This window comes from Phalacrocorax carbo, chromosome 15, assembly GCF_963921805.1.
Source record: "Phalacrocorax carbo chromosome 15, bPhaCar2.1, whole genome shotgun sequence".
NCBI classification, from domain to species: domain Eukaryota; kingdom Metazoa; phylum Chordata; class Aves; order Suliformes; family Phalacrocoracidae; genus Phalacrocorax; species Phalacrocorax carbo.
The window spans coordinates 12,678,522-12,687,741 of record NC_087527.1 but is presented as its reverse complement, the minus strand read 5'-3'; positions in this window follow the sequence as shown (position 1 = coordinate 12,687,741).

Here is a 9,220-nt window from a genome sequence, read left to right as displayed (position 1 = left end):
GCGGCCCGTGACAGAAGGGGACCCCCCCCCAGCACCCGCCGCCGCGTGCGGCCGTCGGTGCCCCCGAGAACCGGGCCTCTGAGTGACGTTTGTCGCCTTCGTGAGAGGACGATTTTCCCGCTAAAAATTGTTTCCTCCTTATCCCAGATTGCTTGAAAACTAAGTTAACCAGAAGGTGGAGCAATAAAACAAGAAATAAAACTCTTTAGGTTGTTTCAGCGAAGGGCGGCATTTGTCAGTGACCGATGCCACTTAAACTTACTGCTCTTTTCCAGGAATGTACAGAACACAGACAAATTGCTGGCAATGGATGCGATGGGCATGGACGCTGTAGGCAGGAGAGACTTGACACAATCCAATTAAGCATCAACAGCTCCAACACATGAGCAGCCATCCTTCCGTTGGGATACGTTCTTCAGCAGACTAGCAATCAAATAGAAGAAAAAACGCCTTTTTCTAAGTACCAAGGCTGATCGAATTGTTATGATTGTTGCAGAGAAGCACAACCTGTGTTTTAGATACTTCACAACAGAGCTAGCAGATCTTACGACTTGGAAGTAGGCAGCCTGAAGTGGGAATTAACTCTGTACACAAGCTCTTCCACGCTTCTGTGGAAGGACAGGATGTCTAGACAGCGCCGAGGCTCAAATGCACATTTCTGTTGTTTTTAAGTGTGCCCTTGCTTAAAGACTAGATGGCTGTGATGCATCTGGAGTCACTGGCTTCAAGGGACGAGAGAGAACATCTAATTAAAACCTTACCTTTATAAAAGCCTGATCTCATGAGGTTATTTACAATTTTTCAGGTGCCTGCAGGGAATACAGGACAAGGTTCCTTTTCCTTGTTCTCTGTTATTCCAGGTAGAAATGGGTGCCAGTGTCCACACTATACTTCACATAAATAATACAAATACCTCTTTTTGTTTGATTTAGATTGTCGGTTTGTCCCTAAAGCCATTTTTTGTTGTGCTTCTCATTGATGTCAGCATAGCAACCCACTTAGGAAGCCAGATTCTCTTTTACAATTCAAAAAAAAGAGCTTTCAAACTATGAAAGTGGGGATATTGCTGCTTAAAGACAGCTGAAGTACTTTTAGCATGTGATTTTTATTATTCACATATAAATCTGGATAAATATTTAACAAACTTAATACATGCCCTTAGATGGGGCATGTTCAGAGTTTTAAAGAGCCCTGGTTACTGCTTGCCATAGGTTCTTCACCCACAGCAGGAGCTTCCATTGCTCTGTAGCTTGCAGAGCTCTCCAGTGGGTCAGGGGGTTAAAGCTGCAAAAACACAATATGCAGATTTCCTTGGCTCAGCAGTATTTAAAGATAAACAGAATATAAAGATGTTGTCAAAGTCATTTACGTTATGTAAATCATGAGAAAGCAGAATGTGTGTTTTGGAAATCGTTATGTTTGTTTATTCATTTAAAATATCAGCTGTACTTAATGTTTATTTTTTTATGCCAGATTCCTTACATTTCACTGCAGAAGTTAATTATCTTTAGCTGGGAGTTGTTAAAAGTACTTAATCAGGCTGGCTACCTACAGCAATTCCTTATAATGTGAAAATAAACATCAACAATAAGCACCCTCATTTTTATACGTGGGTTGCCAGACAGTTAATTAGTACTTAATGAAAGATAGGTTCCAATCTGGTTTTCACAGTCTTTCAGACTTGCTTTTTTTTTAAAAAAAAAAAAAAATGTTCAAGCCCGGCTAAAACTGTGACTCTACAGGTAGGCTTAATGAATTTCCGCAGTCAGAGGGAACGTGGAAGTGGCAGTGCACCAACTGCAGCAGGTGCTTCGTGTCCTTAGTCCTGGCTGGTTTTTCAGAAACACAGAAAAACAAGATTTTGAAAATGGTAACTGTTTGCATTTTATTTTTCCTGTGTTGCCAAAAAAAAAACCCTACCAATGCTGGACTTCAACACGTCGAAATACCACACGTGAAATAATTTTTTCACAGCTACTTTGGCTTGCTCTTGGCTTTGATGTTTGTTTTACCCATGATGCAATTTTTTTTTTTTCCCTTCTGTCTCCTGTTGCTACAATAAGCCATTTCCCATACATGTCCTCTCCAAAGGGGAAAAGACCGCATGGAAACAGAACAAAGAAAACAGAACAAAAGAAAATCAGGGATTTTTCCAAAGGCCCATTTGATGTACAAGTATAAACAGGAAAAAGATGCCTGAGGAGGTGGGAGCCAGGAACTGTACTAGCAGACAGCTGTTAACCTGTGGAGTTAGCAGCACTCTGGGATTCTGAATGGTAAATAAATAAGTGATTCCAATGCACACAGTGAAGAAAATGCTCCCTTCGGTATCTCTAGTGTAATGTTTAAGTTTATTGCAAACCTCTAGCAATGTAAGTTGAACTCTTACCTTCGTGGCTTTCTGGTAACACCAAGTCCAGGTATCACTAGCTCTTTTGGTTCTAGCCCCACAAAAGGCGATACCTCAAGATATCAGAACAGAAAGCATTGTCTGCTGTGATGAAGCAAGAAAAAATAAGGAACGCTTCACAACAGAACTCAGCAATTCAGACGTGAGGCTAGATTTTAAAAAGCCCGACATGTTGCTCTTGAATCTTATTAAATATTTGTTTAAAAATTTCAAATGGGAATTGCTCAAAAATAAACTTTAAAATTCAAGTTCCTCTGGTAGGTATTAAGTATTCACGAATCTGGACCAGAGTGGTTTTACATTCTTAATTAGTCTTTTCCTAAAGTGAGAGAGGCAAGGTTTTAAAGACCGGCTTACTCTCCGAAATAATATCGCAGGAGTTAACAGCCGTGCTTCTTCCCAATGCAAGTTCTTAATGTCACATTTAATTTACTGTAAGTATGCTTGGGATAGAGGAACTGATCTGCCTACACAGCGGAGCCTGGTCCCCTCACTGCCTCGGGTAGAGTATGGGGCGCAGGGAAACTAGTATTTTCATACCAAGACAAAAAGCAAAAGGCATGTTGTGGGAAGAAATTGCTGCTGAGGAGAGAATACCCAACTCACCGCATAACAAATACAATGCAAGTGTTTTCTCTCAGGTGAGAGAAAATATATTTTTCAACTTTGTATTTTCTCTGCTGTTCTCAAGCCTATTTTTTTCATCCCTAATCTCCCTAATCTCTGTTTTTCCTTCAGATCCTTACTTCTTTTGCCTGAGCCCTCGTTTGTAATTCTTCTCTTAAAACAACGCTCACCCTATTCTTGGAATCTGTGTAGGACTCTCTCCCGTTCCCCTTGACAACAATGTGTTTTGCTTCAACAGAAGCGAACTGCTTTTCTGTTTCATGTGTTGCCTGTTTACCAGGGTATCTAATCACTGCAGTTATCGCCACTGCTCATTCCAAGCCCTGTTTTGTCAGACCGTGCCCTGAGCCCTCTCTTCCTGAAGAGAAAATGGCCTCTTGTTTACAAACCATCATATCCCTGCCAAAATTTCCTGTGCTGTATCAACTTAACTCTATTTTCTGTTGATTTCTGCCCATTACAATTCCCATCAGTCCTAGCTGACGTTTAATTTGTAGCCGAATCGTGAGCGAAGTGAGCAAGAAGTGATTTGACATGAGTTCTCAATAAATAGGCACATTAAATGGAGAGGTGACATCAAATAGACAGGAACAAGGCCTCCAGAAGTTAATACCACAATGAGATTTGTAAAGCGTTTTGTATAAATAAGTACAAAACTCTGTTGGATGTGATCCTATCCTTTATTATCTGTATTTTTAAGTCATAAGAGGAGATGGCGAATTAGTGTATGGAGTATGTTAGGACACAGCTGAAACAGTCTTTTGATTCAGGTATTATATCGTAAAATATTGTATTATTCCAAAAACCAATGGAACGTATCTCAGGAGAGAGGCTAGCAAGATTTCTCCAGTTCAGATAGATTGATTTCAGCTCATTTAGCAACCCAGTTTGATCTAACCGTATTTTGATTGCTCCAAACATTCCTGCATTATGCAGAGAATTTGGGTTATGTGATTTAGTGTTGGATTAAAAAATGTCACAGCTTAACTTTCTTTAAAATAGTGTAGAACTTTCTTCCCAGTCAACAAAGTTCATTATTTTTTTGTTCAAAGCCCAGCTGCAGGCCTGGAGCATTTCTCATAAATATCAGGAAGTACCCGAAGCCACAGTCAGGATTAAAGAGTTGATCTGAACCTTAGATCTCAGCTTTAAAGCTGTAATGTACAGTGAATTTGGTTTCATGGTAAAGGAAATGGTAATTGCTGAAGTATGTTTTCTTAAGTTGCAAAATCATTTTTGAAATGTTTTCACTGAAACCTCTGTCAGCGCTGCGCACGAGAATGAGCGGACTTGCAGCACAGCCTTCACGCGTGACCACAGCCCTGACTGTGTTCGGCTGTCGCGGACGCAGGCGGAGGCCAGCGTGGCTGCTCCTTTGTGCACAATATCAGATCCGCAGTCGCAGTCCAGAGGGCCACCTGAGCAAGTGAATTAACAATTTCAATACGCTACTCCAAGAATTTCTTCTGAAAAACGGGTCAAGTTCTTGGTTATCTGGCAAATATACCCTCATGGGAACAAAGAACACAAATCCACAGGTGTTATCCTTAGTTACAAAAGTGCAGAGTAAATTCCTCAGTGTTGTGGTAAGGTATTAGAAGAAGCACTTTTCCCCTGGCTCCTTACAAATACGGAGCCTGGTCTGCAGGGCTGAAAGGAGGGGAAGAGCACAACTAAGTATCAAACACGTTTCTACATGTCTTCTACACCTGGGTAGCTGCAGCAACCAAACCACACACCCTGTATTCTGTTTCCATAGCAGTTTTATTTAATCTGAACATTTTATTGCATGAAGGCGACTGTCTTTGTTGTATTTACAAGGAAAATACAATACGAAGATTTGGTGCTCCCCAACCTTTTTCAAAGGATGTTGCATTTAAATGTGTACTTCTTTCCACAAGTGGCAGCATTTACTCATAGTCTACTGCTTCGTTCCTGTAAGTGACCCAGATAAAATATCATTCTTAAGCCCGACTGCTGCGCTCTTGAAAACTTGGCTTTCTTGGGTACTTAATATAGTAGGTTAGAAGGTATACTTCCTATAGCACTTACACAAATAGGCAGCGTCGGCAAAAGTAGTATTATTTGCAGTCTACGTAAGCAACGGCACATACCTCTTTTCACAGTTTTAGTGAATCTATCGTGAGCTGCCTGTCAGGCAGTAGGTTTTAGCTAGGGTGCTTGTGAAGTCAGCGTTGCAAGGATACCAAAACACAGAGGGACATTTAAGCCTCTGTTGACCCACCCTCAGTTCTGAGGGATTCCATATATATGGATGCTCTAAGACCCTGGGCAGCAGCTGTAGACGTTCTCCAAGGTTCATAGTTTTCAGAAACTTTGCTAGATTACATCAAAGACATTCATAAGAGTTTCAGATCTTTTCCTCCTATATTTGATCGTCAGGACCTGAAGTCACTTTTGTCATCCTGTATTGCACCCTCTCTATGACACTATGAATATTTCAGTGGTGTCTTAGCACTTAACTTCACTCCAGATGCAGTCTAGTAAGTACCCCGGAAATAAAATGCATTGCTCCGTAGTTAAGGCTGTCGTTTTAAATTATTGAACAGCAAAAGAATGAAGGCTTAATCTCAATTTTAAACCTGTTCCTTAAATCTTACTCTAGCATCTCTCATTTAGAATTAATCAATCACGATGATCTGATACATAATACAGTAAGTTAAAATTAATAGGGCTCAATCTCTACTGCTACATATTTAAAGGAAGCAAAATTGTCAGCGTGGAAAGATATTTCTCCTATATGTAAAATGAATTAAAAACGAGCACCACATAATAAAGTGATGCAAAGATTGCACGAGAAAGAAAAATGAGCACACCGTTTCATTATGAGATGTTTCAGCCTAGACCTTCCTCTCAGGGCACACGAGTGAGGCAATCTGCTAAACCAGAGCTATTAAGGAACTAGGAACGCAAGGTACGAAAACGGCATCTGATTTCCTTGGTGGTGGTTGTGTTGGGAGTGGTGATTAGGAGAGTGAGAAAGAACTGGAATGACTTTTCTTTAGGTGCTTCCAAAGTATGGGTGTAACCTCAGATACCAAAGGTGCGTTTCAGTTCAGGAGCTGAGTAACTCTTACCGCTTACTCTGTCACTAGTTTGGTTTTCGTATTAGTTCGGTCTCCCATTTGTGTGCTTGAATTACTGACACAGATGTCAATAACGGGGACTAGCAAGAGATACTATCTGGACTGTGATGGGACTCAACCCTCACAGCTGAACTGATTTTGCTGTAGGTGAGCAACTGATTTTAAATTTCCCTGCCTTAGCAGTCGGGTCATTTTGGTAACCAGCAGCAGGCAGGGCTTCGTCCAGGGGGACATTGGCAGGTTTCTGCAGAGCTCCTAATTTTTTCTAAGCACTCCAGAAATGAACTCATGGATTTTAATTACTTAATGGATTTTAATTACCTAAACGGTTTACATGACAAACTTTCAGTTGAGGTGCATGGAGGAACAGACTATTTACTTATCGTGTACAATATAGAACCTGAATGCCAAACCGATACCGGAATCTCCGGCTTAGATGCTGCCTGTTCTTGAAGGTGCCTAATTTCATATGCATGGAACTTTTTGATTATAGATTTCCTCAGGCACTCCAAGTTAGTCTTTTGTACTTTCCCAGCACAAAACTGTCTCGACAAAACCGATCGTGTTCTTTGCACCAAAGAGGCAGCTTAGGGGAAGGAAGTCTCTCCAGGTCAGATGCATGCAGCCTGTGGATTACATCCGCGACAATATGGGCAAGATACTGAAGGGCCCGTAAGAGACATAGTAACCAGGAATAAGTGGCAGCCAGGAATAAGCAGCAGTCACAGTCAGAACATCCACCTATTGACAAGCTAATGTCTGTGTGCTCTCAAATTCAGCCTAGGCAAAAGATACATGGGCCACATGAATTATTCCCATAGGGGAAGCCTAATCTCAGCCATTCTTCATCCTGAGCATCTTCTGAGCAAGCAGTGGCATACTGGCATGAATTACCTGTGAACTGAATGCACAGTGAGTCCAGTTAAGAAACGAGAAAGCAAGAGAGAAGAGGGGCCATAAGCATCAGCTCTGCCTTTGAAAAATCTACATGACTTGTATGATCAGAAAGGATGGACACCACTATTTGAAGACAAGAGCTGGAGAGTATTCACTTGAGAGAGAGTTCAAGTGGAGTCTAAGTGGGTGACAGTACACTCTCGCGGCCCTGAATAAGCCAGGAAATAATTTTTGAGAGTGGTAGAAAACAGGTCTGTAGCCTCCTCCATGGCATGTGCTAGTGCATGCACTTCAGGCAATGTGGTGGGGGAATGACTGTTACTCTGCAGAGCTTTCCTTACTGAATCAAGCCTGCACCCATCTATAAACACAAAGAAGGGGACAGAGGGGTTCAAGTCCATCATGCAGATATTAGGCTGGCTCAATGGGCTGGCTGTTTGGGACTCCGCCTGAGTCTTATTTACTGTGCAGAGGAACGCTGACCAATAGCCGGGCGTCTTTATAACAAGACCCTAGTTGCTAAAGTCAGGTGCAAAGTTTGTAGTTTTTGTAGTTTTTATTGTCGCTACAAAATGCTTGAAGTGGGTCTTTTCAGTGACAGAATTAGGCAGCAACCAAAGCTGCAGGACCATCTCTGCGACGGTCTGGGAACCCCCGTAACCAGCTCTGAAGGGTGCTGGGAATGTACAAATCCCTGCCCGCCGGCAGGCGGTGGGAACGCAGGCAGTGCTCTGCTGCGTTATGTACACACAGACAGGCAACAGTCAGCTCCCAGAAATGTAGGCCAGAAATGCCCAGTACATTCAGACTTCTGTCAAGGGAAACAAAACCCCATCCAGAACACAGAAAGATGTTTTGAAAACAGCTCCTCTTTCACATTGCTTTGTTCTGTTTTTCTCATTCTCAAACATACAGTTAACTCCTGCCTGACACTGTGCAATGGAAAGGAGACTGGCAGACGCTATAAAAACACAGTGAAATCTTCCAGCCTCCCAGTAAGATAAAAAGCACCAGCTCCCAGCCCCTGGAAGTCATTAAGGACATTTTTAAAGAAGTGGTTTTTTTAGAAGGACACAAAATTTTCTAAACTTCAAGAGTTTTTTAATGGCTCCCACCAAATCCAGGTTTATGGTCTTATAGTGACAAACAGAACATCTGGTTGTACAGAGCAAGAAATACAAATCAGTCCTAACACCAAAAGATAAAAATCTCTGAGCCATTTGTAGTTTTCTGGACTGCTAGTGGCAAACAGAGAGTGAACGACAGAGCGGTGATGCTAGAAGATAGATCAGCATTAATTTGAAAACTAATTCTTAAGATTTTTTCCTTTATGATTAATGAAGAAAAATTCATGCTGAATTCTACTTCATATCATTTTACATATCCCTGGCCTAATCAATGCATCGCATGGGTGCATCTGCCCCTATTTCAGCCAAAGACGCATGTGACATGAGCCTTAACTACTGTCCCTGCGACAGCTCCCTAATCGAAATCAGGTTTTTGCACTCATTTTTTAGCTTCCTTATTTCTGTCTGACTCACTTCTCTGATAAACACTACAAATAAAAGTTATTTTAAGCAAAATTTGTATGGGTAGGATGCTTTTCCTGAAAAAAAGATGATCGATCTTGCCTTGGACTCGTCATCAATAGCCTTCAGGGAAAAATAAAGCAAGTGTCTTTTTTATTACCTGGTCTCCATCACCTGCTGTTGTTGCATTCAGGACTTCTGTATTGCAGCTTTGCTCTGCCCAGTTAGGCTGTGTTGTTATTTCATCATTGTCGCTACTAACCTTTTAATTTCCACAGATTTCCATCTCTAAGTATCTTAATTAAGCAGAAATAATGAGTTAGTGAATTCACATGATAGCACCTCCTGAACTAAATACAAGATGGCTGATGCTAAAACTGCTTACTCTGTGCATTTTAGATAGGAATCATGAGCTGAATTTCATTGCTACTGTTCAGGGAAATAAAAAAGAAAAACAATAAATAGAGAGATTCACTTCCATTTTTCCTTTTCCCTTGGCTTTGTTTTTACCCTTCTTTCCACTGGAGGAACTGTCTGGACCATTGCCTTTGGACCAGGTAACTACCTAGATAATGAAACCTGTAGTTATTTTTTTCCTTACATCAGTTTAGCAGGTTTATTGTGATGGCTATGTTGATATTGCCTCACAA